This window comes from Pongo abelii, chromosome 4 (genome assembly GCF_028885655.2).
Source record: "Pongo abelii isolate AG06213 chromosome 4, NHGRI_mPonAbe1-v2.0_pri, whole genome shotgun sequence".
NCBI classification, from domain to species: domain Eukaryota; kingdom Metazoa; phylum Chordata; class Mammalia; order Primates; family Hominidae; genus Pongo; species Pongo abelii.
Window position 1 is genome coordinate 87,703,179 of NC_071989.2, and position 15,124 is coordinate 87,718,302.

The window sequence follows — 15,124 nt, forward strand, 5'->3', positions numbered from 1 at the left end:
TTTTCTTTGAGACAGAGTCTCACTCTCTTTCCCAGCCTGGAGTGCAGTGGTGTGATCATAGCCCATTGTAACCTCAAACTCGTGGGCTCAAGCAGTTCTCCCACCTCAATCTCTTGAGTAGCTAGGACTACAGGCACATGCCACCATACTTGGCTGATTTCTTTTTTTAATATATTTTTTAGGTAGAGATGGGGTCTCACTATGTTGCCCAGGCTGGTCTCAAACTCCTGGCTTCAAGAGATCCTTCCATCTCAGCTGGGAGGATCCCAGGATCCCAAAGCACTGGGATTACAGGAGTGAACCTCCGTGCCCAGCTTCTTCCCTTATTTTTTATTAATAAAAGGTGACATGGGGAGATGGTGGAAGTTAGAGTAGATGATATCTGAGTATGCTCTTAGCTTTACATTTGCTCGGTTCCTTGTGTTCAGTTGTCTGTTAGGGAGCTTCCTGCCCTTATGGTGAGAAAGTGACATAGTCTGGGCATCAGCTGCAGCTCTTTGAATAGAGATGATCCAGCTCCCCATCTCACCAGCCCCCAAATCCAAAACTTAGAAGTGGAGCTGCTGTCAAGGAAAACAAAGTTGAGCAAAATGACTTCAAAGCCCAATGTGCTCACCTTCACTCTCCCAGTGGGTCCCTGCATCTGAGAATGTGCAGGGTCCATCAGTATTCACCTCCCCTTTCCACCAGCCCTGGAAGTTACGGAAGGGGAAGGTAGCTTATTCTGATATCGTGTCCTGTAATAATGCTTCCTGGCCTGGCACATATATCCTTGTTTCTGTGCCTCTTGTTCTAAAACATCCTCCCTTTTCAAAAGCTGAAACTGTTCCTGCACATATTATGCACTTAACCAGGTAAATTTCAGAAGATTTTAAATAGCTTCCCAGTGAAGGAAGGAGAGAGAGGTATTGTCATGAGATATTGAATATGCAGATGGCCAGACTAGATATCAAAATAGAACCCTGACCCACAATCTGTGGCAACTAGCCTGGGAAGCCAACATATTATCTGCAGTAACCAATCCAGGAAGCAAAGCAATAACTCCCTTAGCAATGGACCCCAAATGGCCAGGACTCGATTAATAAACTGACAGCTCCCATAATTTTTGCCCCCACCTCCAACTTTGGACTAACCAGAGAAAGCCAAATGGGCACCCCCAACAAATCACATAGCATGCCGCACTTCTAGTTGGCCCACTTGCAGCTTCCCCGTGCCAACAGTCTCAGGGCGCTCCCAAAGTCTTCCCTTGTTTCTACCACAAGGCTTTTCCACACCACTGCCTGCCTTTAAGTGTCTGCCAAACACAAGTGATGGTGGCTGGCTACCTTGCAAGCTCTCTGTAGTAGGCTTCGTTTGTTCTCATTTGGGTGGTCTTCATTTATTTCCACAGTCCCTGTTTTTCAGAGAGATTTAGGGCTTAAATACAATGAAATTTCATGTAAGGATGCAGGAGCGTTTCATGGAACCTCAAGCTCAGGAAAGCTGCGCGGCCATGGGAAGACCTTAGAGCCGGAGTCTGGAAAAGCAATCAGAGCTTGGATCTTAGAAATCTTGTCTTCTTGCAAACAGGGTTCTCTGGTCCAAATGGCCAAAAACATGACCATGGACAGGGCCTGTGCTTATCTCACCACCTGCAGAGAGGCAACTCTGTGTACGTCCTGATTCCAAGTTCCTGGAGAAGGACACAGACTGAACCACCTTGGGTCAGGCACCATCCTAGACCAATTTACTAACAGTGCCCAACTCCCACCCAGGGTGGGGAGTAGTTGCAGGTAGTCTTGTTTATGAACATGGCAATCAGGAGCCCATCCCTGTCACTATGTGGAGGGGAGGGGAGAGAAGGGGGATGGTTCCAACCAAAAAAGGTAGGGGGATGGACATCCCAATAGGGGTCCACTCCATTCCTGATGGCACAGTGAGACAGTGGTCATGTATCACGTGCTAGACTCTTAGACTCTGTGCCTCCCAGTACCTGCTGCTGACCAACATGGTCTAGTGAGCGATTTTCCTTGTGAAGGCATCCATCCATTCATTCATTCATTTAGCAAACAATTGTACATCCCAACCTTATGCTAGGTGCTAGGTATACAATGGTAAAACAAACACGAAAACCAAAACACAATCTCTACCCTCAATGTGAGGAGATACCACCACATAAACGAACAATTGCAATACTGTGAAACATGTTATGCTCAATCTATGGCCTAAATCAGATCAGAGGCTGGGCTGAGGATCAGGCTGCCAAGAAATGCTTCCTAGAGAGCATGCTGCCTGAAATGAACCTTGAAAATCAGGGAGCTTGATAGAAATAGGGGAAGAAAGAGTGTTTCAGGCAGAAGCAAGGTTCACTGTCAAGGAAAGGCATCTGGGGAGACCAAAAGTAGTATCTGGTTGACATGAGGTATATTGGAATAAGAGTACTGGGAGGTTGGCTAGAAAGGGGGACAGAGATTAGATATGAAGGAACTTGAAAGCCATAAGTATATGATGAAGGCAATGGGCTTTCTATACAGGAATGACCTTGATGACTTGATTTGCATTATTGAAAGCTCACCATAGCTGAAATGGATTGGGGATGTCTGATGATGGGAAGACTCAGCTGGGCAGTTGCTGCATTAACTGTGGAGTTACAATGGTGACCTACAAGAGCAGCCTTGGATATGGAGAAGAGCAAACCGGTTAAGAAATGTGATAACCTGGGTCAAGAAAAGGACATGCAGTGGGTTGGGTAGGGAGGAAAATAGATGTAAATAAAGTTATTAGTTGAAAAAGAAAAGCAAGATCAAGAGAGAGAGATTAAGTCTATTGCCATCTATTCATGAGAATCACAAGGCTGAATCAAAAGCCTTCCTGCAAACCTAGACTCACGCTAGTTCAGTTCAGAGACTCTACCAGAAATATGAGGAGCGCATGCGTCATCCATCAATGTGATCTTGTGATTTTTCTTGTGACCACAAGACAAAAGAAGAGAAGAGTACTTTGGAGTCATTATGATGAAAATTCAGTTGAATACACTGGAAAGTCAAAATGAGAGGAGAAGGAGGAACTGAAAATCTGATTCAGTCTTGACCACCAAGTAGAATTGGGACAGAAACAATCAAGTAGGCACAGATCCAATTTGGATTATAAAAAGCTAGTTCATCAGGAAGGCCACTATAAAACCAGAAGCAAACAAAGAGTCAATTAAGTACAAAAGTTTTTACTATGACTACGCAGTGAGGTCCAAACTGTACTAAATTTGAAGTTTCCTGCCAAAGAGAAATGTAAGCTTCCCTGGTGGTATAAGTCAGAATTTCATGACATCAGCCAGATAACCACAAAAGAATATATCTTTTAGTGCTAGATGCTTCTAAGCCTTTCTCCACCCAACTAACCAACATTCATTTACTGATTTACTTATTTCTTTAACAAACACACTCTATTTCATAGCCACATTCTTTCAAAGCTGACAGGTTGAGATATATCTAAAACACAAAATCTCCAACATACATTTTCTTCTTCAATGTTGTGAGATGTATTTTTCTAAAACACTGTTCTACACATACTACCATTCCTATATTAAAAACAAGTTAGTTATCCACTACCTTTTTTGTACAAATGAAATTTATAAATTTTAATTTGGTTACAAAAACATTTTTCATCAAAATTTTTGTTTATTTGTTTATATAAAAATAGAGACAGGGTCTCACTATGTTGCCCAGGCTGGTCTCAAACTCCTAAGCTCAAGTGATCTTCCCACCTTGACCTCCCAAAGTGATAGGATTACAGGCATGAGATACCAAGCCTGGTATAATTTAAATTTTTAATTAAAAAATTTTAATTTGGCTACAAAATAAATATATACTCATCGTCAACAACTTTCAAAGAAGAAAATTAAAATCACCATAATTCCAACACCCAGACACAATCACAATCACTTCTGTAAGTTCGGATATACTGACAACCTATGTGACAGGGAAAAAAACTAGGTTGTAAGAATTTTTTAAAAACCTCCTATTCCCCATTACAGTAGATTTTATTACTCAAAATATTTGCTGCCCCACCCTGGGGAAGATAATACTTCCCTGCTTCATTGCATCAGCCTTAGAGATGTGATTTGAGGTGTCCTTTCTTGTGGGAGGATTACATATCCTCACCTCATTGACCTCAAGAGTGGCCATGAGACTTGCTTTGACCAATGCAATGATAACAGAAGTGATGTGTGCCACTTCTAAGCAGAAGCTCTGATTCATCATGTGGTTCTACTATGTTCATTCTCTCTTCCATGAAACCAGCAATATTCCAAATACAGACTGCTGGTCCCAGGATGGAAAACTTAGAGCAAAGCTACAGGTAGCCCACAATTGACATGTAATGTGAGCAAGAACTGAACTTTAGTCATTGTAAGCCACTGAGGGTTTTGGAGTTGCTTGTTACCACAGCATAACTTAGCTGACACTGACTGATACCACCTACCTCCAAAATGTCATCTGAGTTTTTCTTACATCTGAAGAGAGCTTTTATGCATTGAAATAAATGCTCCCTTTAATTTCAACTTATATTTTATATATTTAAATTATATGTTTTAAAACTTAATTTTGGGGGGAGGGATAGCATTAGGTGATATACCTAATGCTAAATGACAAGTTAATGGGTGCAGCACACCAACATGGCACACGTATACATATGTAACAAATCTGCATGTTGTGCGCATGTACCCTAAAACCGAAAGTATAATAAAAAAAAAACTTAATTTTGAAGACTTTAAACTTGTGTTAATTTATAAATCAATTTTGTTAATATTTTATTATCTACTTTTATTTGGTTTTGATGAATGCCTAACTGGCTTGTAAATTTGATAAAGTACTCCCAAATATTTATCAAACTTTCAAAATTAAGTTTTAGACATTTCAAACTACAACCTAATTTTAATTGATTTCTCAAGGAAAAAAACAACAAAGCAGACTCACATTTCTATAGGCAAAATCTTAATAAATACTGAACTTAAAAAGTTCAACCTTACAAATTTAATAAATTATAAATTTAAAGATTTAACAATTTAAACATTTGAACATTATTTCAAACTTAGTTATCAATATCTTATAAATTTTTACTAATATTTTGAGTCTAATGAATCAGTCTCTTGTCATAAAAAGCAGAAAAACATACACAAAATACTATAATGGTCACAAAACTTATTTCTAGATAAAATTTATGACTAGACAAAACTTAGCTTGTCTTCCAAGGGTCTTTGAAAATATGTTTGTTTTCTGGCAATAAGAAGATATTTCCAGACTCATCTTGATATTTCCTGCCCTAAAGCATGCAATGAACTTTTCTCCAGGGAGCCCAGAGCCCTCAGGGTCTTCTGGCTGGAATGCAGATTAGATGGATTGGCAAAGCAGCTCCTGGGGGCCACAAGGGGAAACCCGAAATCCACAGTAATCTTTGACCTGATATCCTTGAGCTGCTGAACCAACATCCCAGCTGTTTAAGTCCCTGTGGTCCGTTTGTCAAATGCAATTCCTTACTGATATAATGGTTATACAAATAAAGAAGCCCAGAGAAAGCACTGCATATGGAAAGGAAAGATTGACCTAATGGGGAAGATCTTGTGGGGAGGGGAGGCAGTGAAGAAAAGAGGAGGTGGGAAAGGGAACTGGGGAGAGAGGAGAGATCTGGCAGTTTCTGTGAAAGCAAATTAGTAAGAATTTTAAGAAAAGTTTGCCTTTATTCCATTGCCATAATGGGGATTAGAACAGTAACATCCATAGGATCATTGTGAGAATTATGCCAAGCACATGTTAAGTGCTCAATAAACATCGGCTATCATTATTATTTCATTACACTGGGCCTCCAGAATGGATTAGAGTTGCAGACTGGAACATTATAAGGAAATCCAGGAAGTCCATTCATTCTTACTCTTTCCCTCCCTCTCCTCTCTTCCACAATTGCTCCTCTGCACAGCTGTTTTAATCCTATATCTTTCTGCAAATTGGCTTTCTTTCTATGTCCATGATGCTTAAAACAGTCACTAACAACATCTTTTAAGTTTCCAAACTCCTTGGTTCAAGACAGCAGCCACTTCAAAGTGTATTCTTTCAGTCTCAAGTCCAAATTTCCAGAAAGACACTGACTGTCCAGCTTAGATGGAAAGTCCACTCTTGGATCAATTAACTGAAGCTATGACAGGAGAGTTGTATGGAAAGGACATGGCTGCTCCTACTAGAAAACTTCCCAAAATATGAAGAGGGAAAAAGCAGGGAGGAGGTGCCGCTGTGAAGACAAAATGGTAGGTGAACATTTGGGTACATTTCCTTTGGGTCCATGTGCACCCATGAGTACATTTATGCATGTGTGCATAACTTGGATAGCACTGTATATAGGTTTTGTTTGTTTGTTTGATTGTTTTAGAGACAGGGTCTCCCTCTGTCACTGAGGCTGGCGTGCAGTGATGCAACCATAGCTCACTGCAGCCTGGAACTCATCTGCTGCACTCGAGGGATCTTCCTGCCTCAGCCTCAAGAGCAGCTGGGATTACAGGTGTGCATCACCATGCCTGGATAATTTTTAAAACAATTTTTTTGTAGAGACAGGGTCTCATTATGTTGCTCAGTCTGGTCTTGAACTCCTGGCCTCAAGTGATCCTCCCACCCCAGCCTCCCAAGTAGCTGGGATTATAGGCATGAGCCACTGTGCCTGGTAACAGTTGTCTAAATTATTTTTTACAAGGCATTCAGAACACATTCTATCAATAAGATATTTTTCTACAGCACTGTATTTATTAGCTATGTTAACATTTCCATATATAGATGTTCTAAGTGAATTTAAATTATTTCTATTATTTTGCTTTTATGAACTCTATTTGAATGGTATTCTTGTAACTAAATAGTTGAAACTGTCTATTATTAACTCCTTAGGGAAATTCCTTAAATTGGAATTGCAAGGTCAGAAGGTGTGTCATTTTTTAACAGTTTTGATACATGTTGCTAAATGTGCCAGGCAATGTGAGCCACACTCACACCACAACATACAAAATGCAGTCTTCCTCAGTATCGTCTTCAGTGCTTAGCTGAAAATTAATCGCCATTTGATAAGTGAAACAAAATTTCCTTAATTACTAGTAAGATTGAAGGATAGTTTCATGTTTTTTTTACCAACTGTTTTTCTATTATATTCTTATTGGTTTATAAGAGCATTTTAGCCAGATGTGGTGGCTCACGCCTATAATCCCAGCACTTTGGGAGGCCAAGGCGGGTGGATCACTTGAGGTCAGGAGTTCCAGACCAGCCTGGCCAACATGGTGAAACCCCATCTCTACTAAAAATACAAAAATTAGCTGGGCCTGGTGGCGGGCACCTGTAATCCCAGCTACTCGGGAGGCTGAGGCAGGAGAATCACTTGAACCCAGGAGGCAGAGGTTGCAGTGAGCCAAGATCATGCCACTGCACTCCAACCTGGGCAACAAAGCTAGATTCCATCTCAAAAGAAAAAAAAAGTAGGCAATTTAATTACTAAATATATTGCTGGTTGTGGTGGCTTGTGTCTGTAGTTCCAGCTACTTGGTTGAGGCCAAGAGTTTGAGCCTGGGCAATACAACAGGGCCCTATCTGTAATTACATCTTCCCAGTTTGTCATAACCTTGATATAATTTGTTTTAAGTTCAGATACTCAAATCTCTTCTTTCCAGCACCTATCTTTATCTTTACATATGCCTAGAAGGATAGCATCCACTATCTAAAGTATCACCCTTTCCTTTGTCCCTTTCCCTAAATAGAGTTTAGACATTTCAATTGGCATTTAAAAGTCCTTCACAAGGCACTACGATGTCTTGTTTTTCACTACTGCCATCCACAAATCTTTCTTTCTTTTATCCATCCATTTGTTCATTTATTCATTTGTCACCTATTTTATGTACCAGGCATCATTCTAGACACTGGGGATACAGGAGTGAACACATCCCTACCCCTAAGGGAGCTTGAATTTTAGTGTCACTGAAGACAAACTGAAAAGGTAAGAAAATGTATATAGTTGGCTGGATGGTGACAAGTACCATAGAAAACAATAAAGTGGTAAAGTAGGGTAGGAAATTCAGGGAGAGAGTGCAATCTTACATAGAATAGTCAGGGAGAACTTCACTGAAAAGGTAATACATATTTGAGGAAGAGTGTGAGGATGGTGACTGATATGGTTTGGCTGTGTCCCTACCCAAATCTCATCTTGAATTGTAGCTTCCATAATTCCCATGTGTCATGGGAGGGACCCAGTGAGAAGTAACTGAATCATGGGGCTGGTCTTTCCCATGCTGTTCTCATGGTAGTAAATAAGTCTCATGAGATCTGATTGTTTTATAAATGGTAGATCCCCTGCACACACTCTCTTGCCTGCCACCATGTAAGACGTGACTTTGCTCCTCATTCGCCTTCAGCCATGATTCTGAGGCCTCCCCAGCCATGTGGAGCTGTGAGTCAATTAAACCTCTTTCATTTATAAATTGCCCAGTCTTGGGTATGTCTTTATTAGCAGCATGAGAACAGACTGATACAGTGACAGAATGGGCCAAGTGCTATCTAAGGGAGAAGGATTCCAGTATGGGAAAGAGTATGTGCAGACAGCCTGTGGGGGAGAGGGGGAAGGAGGACCATACCTCCTGGATTTGAATACCAGCAAGCAAGCCAGTAATGCTGGAACAGAGTGGGCAAAGGGTAGTTGAGGCAGGGATAGGGAATGGGTCATGCAGGGTTTTGTAGACCACTGTAAAGACTTTGGCTTTTACTTCAAAGGAGACGGGAAGCCATTTTGAGGGTGTGGTAAATTGTGTTTCCAAAGATGGCAGCAGAAATATCTCACACCTCACATAGTCTTTTGCAATGTGATCTTGCCACTGTCCTAAGAAAAGATGGAGTATCTTTCCCTTTTCCTTGAATTTGGGCTGACCCTAAACCAATTCTGACCAATGGAATCTAGTTCTGTAACTAGATTCTGTAATACTGTAAATTCCAGGCTGGGCCTTAGGAACTGTTTTAGAAGCCTTCCTTTCACCTCTTGAAATGCTCCTTCTTGGAACCCAGAAGGCATGTGGAGAAAGACATGTAGAAGAGAACAAAGGCCCAGCCATTTCGGCCTAGTTGAGCATTTCTGCCAGCCCCCAGCTTTCAAGCCAGCCAGTTGAAGCTGCAGACACCAGATAACAGAGATGAGCCATGTTCAACATGCTCTGCACAAATTTTTCACCCCCAAACCATGAGCAAATAATACCAATTGTTGTTTTAAACCATTAAGTTTTAGTGTGATTTGTTACTGAGGACAAAATAGACAAATACAGATGAACTAAATAGAATAGGCCACAGGGGAGTAGGCACGAGACCCCACAGTTACTCTCCTGAAATTCCTAGACCCCCTCCTGCTTCTGTAAAGAACTCCAGGTCTAGGTTATTCACAAACTGATGACTATTCCAAGAAGCACTGTACTCCTTAGCTAATCATCTGTTAGCTTATTTCTGTTAATTGATGGTATTTCTATATGAACATGCTGAGACCACCTTGTTGTAGCTCCTCATTTTGTTCCTTAAAATCTGCTTGTAACCACCCCAACTTGGAGCACCTCCTGGACTTGGTATATAAGGGCTTCCCAGGTTGCAATCCTGAAATTTGGCCCAAATAAACTCTTTACCTATATGCATTTGCCTTAGTTCTTTTTTTTTCCACCATGCCTGGCTAATTTTTAAATTTTTTGTAGAGTCAAGGTCTCACTATGTTGCTCAGGCTGGTCTCAAACTCTGGGGATCAAGTGATCCTCCTACCTCGGCCTCCCAAACTGCTGGGATTACAGGTGTGAGCCACCATGCCTGGCCCTTAGTTCTTTCTTTCAGGTTGACATTACACAGCAATAGGGGACTGAAATAAAAATTGGCACCAGAACATGAAATACTACTGGAATGAAAACCTAAAGCCAATTGCTACATGTTTGGGACCAAGTAACACATAGAAGACTGAAGAGCAGTGAGTAGGCTGTTGGTGGAGTCTTCATATGGTTTGATATTTGTCCCTCCCAGATCTCATGTTGAAATGTAATCCTCAGCATTGGAGGTGGGGTCTGGTGGGAGGTGTCATGGTTGCAGATCCCTCATGGCTTGGTGCTGTCTTCGCAATAGTAAGTTCTCATGAGATCTAGTTGTATGTGGCACCTCTCCCTACCTGCTCCTGTTCTTGCCATGTGACGTGCCTGCTCCCACTTCACCTTCTACCATGAGTAAAAACTCACTGAGGCCTCTCCAGAAGCCAAGCGGATGCCAGTACCAATGTTTATACTGCCTGCAGAACTATGAGGCAAATAAACCCCTTTTCTCTGTAAATTACCCAGTCTTGGGTATTCCTTCAGAGCAATGCAAGAAAGGCCTAATGATAGCCTAAAACAGGAAGGAAAAACTTGCTCTTGCTCTTGTGGGCTAGAGAAAAGGGGGCCTGAGTTACATACTGGCAGCTCAATTACACTGTCACTTGTAGCAATGTGGAAGATGGTACATGTGTTCATGAACTGGCTAAGGACATTTTCATGCAGAATGCTGAAAATGCCAAGTGGCTTGTAATAGTTGATAAAGTACAGAAAGAGATAAACTAAAGAGGGAAATGTTCACCTTTCAAGCAAATTTTAGAAGAATATAGAGGGCCCAAGACTGTCTGAGTCAGTTAGCAGCGTGTTCTAAAAGCAAAATAAAACTTGGAGGCAAAGAACAAATCTAAGATGCTGTAACCCCCCAACGAATTCTCCTTGCCCACTGCCTAGACAGACTCAATTTAAGACAGGGGAATTACAATAAAGAGTTTAATCCACACACAGTCATCTGTACGGGAGACTGGAGTTATATTATTACTCAAATCAGTCTCCCTAAAGACTTGGGATGGGGTTTTTAAGGATAATTTGGTGGGCAGGGGGTCAGAAAGTGGGGACTACTGATTGGTTAGGTCAGAGATGAAATCACAGGGAGTTGAAGCTGTCCTCTTGTGCTGAGTCAGTTCCTGGGTGGGGGCCACAAGACCAGATGAACCAATTTATCAGTCTGGTTAGGGACAGCTGATCCATCTAGTGCAGGGTCTGCAAAGTATCTGTTATCTGGAGGAGCGATTTGGAGGGGTTTAGAATCTTGCCACCTCCAGCTGCATGACTCCTAAACCACAATTTCTAATCTTGTAGCTAATTTGTTAGTCCTGCAAAGGCAGTTTATAGTTCCCAGGCTAAAAGGTGGTTTGTTCAGGGAAAGGGCTGGTACCATCTTTGTTTCAAAGTTAAACTATAGACCGGGCGAGGTGGCTCACACCTGTAATCCCAGCATGTTGGGAGGCCGAGGTGGGTAGATCATTTGAGATCAGGAGTTTGAGACCAGCCTGGCCAACATGGTGAAACCCTGTCTCTACTAAAAATACAAAAATTAGTCTGGCGTGGTGGCATGCACCTGTAGTCCCAGCTACTCAGGAGGCTGACGCAGGAGAATTGCTTGAACGCGGGAGGTGGAGATTGCAGTGAGCCAAGATGGGGCCACTGCACTCCAGCCTGGGTGATACAGTGAGACTCTGTCTCAAAACAAAACAAAACAAAACAAAAAAAACAAAGTTAAACTATAAGCTAAGTTCCTTCCAAAATTAGTTCAGCCTACACCCAGGAATGAATAAGGACAGCTTGGAGGTTAGGAACAAATCAGTAAGTTAGGTCACATCTCTTTCATTGTCATAATCCTCTCGGTTATAATTTTTGCAAAGGTGGTTTCAATGCCACAAGTAAAACGTGGCCTCTGGTCAACATAAGGCCCTTTGTTAAAATCCCAGAAAGATGTAAGGAAGTGCTTCTCAAACCCTCATGGTTAGTTAGACAAACAGGCTTCTGAAAGAACAAGTGTGTTCTCACACAGCACCCTGACTTGTACCCCAGAGAGGGAGTGTATCTTAAAAAGATTGGTGGAGATGGTTTTTATCTAACACAGTGAATCCCAATAAAATCCACAGAAAACTCACAATGTTTTTAAGAGAACTGAACGAACACAAACACCACTAGCTTGGACTAAAATGGACAAAGACAGTTCAAAACAAAGCCACTGGGCTCCTAACCATTTACTGGCAGGAAATAGGCTGAGGAAACTATTTGGTTGCAAATCAGGTTTTTTGTTGTTGTTGAGATAGGGTCTCCTCCGTTGCCCAGGCTGGAGCGCAGTGGCACAATCACAACTCACTGTAACCTCTGCCTCCCTGGAGTAGCTAGGACTACAGGCACGTGCCACCAAGCCCGGCTAATTTTTGTATTTTTTGTAGAGACAGGGTTTCACCATGTTGCCCAGGCTGGTCTTGAACTCCCGGCCTCAAGTGATCCTCCCGCCTCAGCCTCCCAGTGTTGGGATTACAGGCATGAGCCACCACGCCAGGCCCAATCATGCTTTTTCAAATAGTAAAGGAAGGCCAACCCAGAAGGTGGAGTTAGGAAGTAAATCAGGTCCAGTTGCGTGTGGATAAGTCTCCACAGGGATGGCTCTGTGGGTGCAGAGACCTAAGAACTAAAAAGACAAGTTATTTGCCTCCCGCATTCCTTGTACAATGTGAGGAGGAAAAAGATAACTACAATAGAGAATCCCTTTCAAAAAGTAAGGATGAGTGTATGAAATCTGAATAAGGTTTGCAGTGCAGTTTAAACAGTTCATAGTGTCCAGTGCTTCTGATAGGTCAAGTAAAGTAAGGACGATGGATGTGGCAACGTGGAAGTCACCCATGACTTTGAAAAGCAGTTTTCAATTTAAGTGTGTGAATGCTTTATTGTGGCGAGTTCAAATGTGAATGGAAGAGATGGGGGCAATGGTAGAAGCATAGTTTTTGGATCTTCCTGAATTGCTACATAAAAATAGCAACTAGATAGCACAATCAAAAATCAAAAGCTGGAAGAGCTGAAGACTATCAGTATCTATGTGGGAAGAAGCAGAGGGGAAAAAAAAAAAAAGCAAATGACGAATTCAGAGTCAGAAAGTAGGATGACGGTTGCAACAGGAGAGGGGAAGCAGGGAACAGGGAGTTCCTTAATGAGTTGTTTTGCAAATTGAAGAGTTCTGGAGATTGGCTGCAAAACAATGTGAATGTACTATGCATTTCATACTACTGAATTGTACACCCAAAAATGGTTAAGCGCCTGGTGTGGTGGCTCACACCTGTAATCCCAGCACTTTGGGAGACCAAGAGAGAAGGCTCAACTTGAGAGTAGGAGTTGTAGACCCAAGCCCTCGAGAGGCTGAGGTGGAACAATCGCTTGAGCTCAGAAGTTGGAGGCTGCAGTGAGCTATGGTCACACCACTACACTCCAGCCTAGGCAAGAGACCTCGTCTCAAAAAAACAAAAAAATGCTTTACTCTAATTCTCATATATCAGGACAGGGTGTCACTAGCATAAGGGCAGGAAAAAAGAAGTGCGGTACACAGGAGCTTTCAGAGGAAGAAGACAAGCTTGGGGTTTCATGTTTATATTCTCAACAATTAGCACAACAATGGGAAAAGGAATGTCTTTTTAATAAATGGTGCTGGGAAAACTGGATATCCACATGTTGAAGGATGAAATTAGACCTTTATTTCATACCATATTAAAAAATCAACCTACAATGAATTAAAGACTTAGCTGTTAAAACCTGAAACTAAAACTAGGCAACAAAAATGTAGACAAATAAGATTACACCAAACTAAAAAGCTTCTGCACAGCAAAGGAAACAACAAAGTTAGGAGACAACCTACAGCATTGGAGAAAATGCTCTCAAACTTAACATCTGACAAGGGGTTAATATTCAAGATACATAAGAAACTCAAAACTGCTCAATAGCAAGAAAACCCACTTAAAAAGTTGACAAAGGACCTGAATAGGTATTTCTCAAAAGACATACAAATGGCCAACAGATAATATGAAAAAGTGCTCAAGTCAGGCTGGGTGCAGTGGCTCGCGCCTGTAATCCCAGCACTTTGGGAGGCCGAGGCAGGCAGATCACTTGAGGTCAGGAGTTCCAGACCAGCCTGCCCAACATGGCGAAACCATCTCTACCCCAAAAAAATACAAAAATTAGCCGGGCATTGTGACACACGCCTGTAACCCCAGCTACTCAGGAGGCTGAGGTGGGAGAATCACTTGAACCTGGAGGCTGACAGAGGTTGCAGTGAGCTGACATCGTGCCACTGCACTCCAGCTGGGGTGGCAGACTGAGACCCTGTCTCAAAAAAAAAAAAAAAAACCTGAAAGTAGAAATACCATATGATCCAGCAATCCCACTAATGAGTACATATCCAAAGGGAATGACATCAGTATGTCAAAGATATCCATACCCCTATGTTCACTGTAGCATCATTCATAATGGCCAAGATATAGAATCAACCCAAGTGTCCACAAATGAATATAAAGAAAATGTGGCCAGGCACAGTGGCTCATGCCTGTAATCCCAGCACTTTGGGAGGCCGAGGCAGGCGGATCACGAGGTCAGGAGTTCGAGACCAGCCTGGCCAACATGGTGAAACCCTGTCTCTACTAAAAATACAAAAACTAGCCAGGTGTGGTGGTGGCCACCTGTAGTCCCAGCTGCTACTCGGGAGGCTGAGGCAGGAAAATTGCCTCAGGAACGGAGGAAAATTGCCTCAGGAACCTGGGAGGCAGAGGTTGCAGTGAGCCGGGATCATGCCACTGCACTCCAGCTTGGGCGACCCAGCAAGACTCCAACTCAAAAAAAAAAAAAAAAAAAAAAAAAAAAAAAGTGAGCTGGGCGCAGTGGCTCATGTCTGTAATCCCAGCACTTTGGGAGGCTGAGGCAGGATGACTGCTTGAGGTCAGGAGTTTAAGACCAACCCGGGCAACATAGTGAGACCCTATCTCTATAAAAAAAATACAAAAATTAGCCAGGCTTGGTGTTGTAGCCTGTGGTCCCAGCTGCTCGGGAGGCTGAGGCAGAAGGATTGCTTGAGTCCAAGAAGTCAAGGCCAAAATAAGCCATGATCACACCACTGTACTCCAGCCTGGGTGACAGGGTGAGACTCTGTCTCAAAAAAAAAAAAAAAAAAAAAAAGGAAAAGAAAAGTGGTATATATACACAATAAAAAATTCAGCCTCAAAAAGAAGGAACTCCTGCAATGTGCTACAATTT

General features: G+C 42.1%; 1 protein-coding gene across 2 annotated transcripts in view; it reads right to left on the reverse strand.

Moving 5' to 3' along the window:
* SERINC5 (serine incorporator 5) overlaps positions 1-15,124 on the reverse strand; it is a 151,952-nt gene that overhangs the window by 12,210 nt on the left and 124,618 nt on the right. The window lies entirely within an intron of this gene.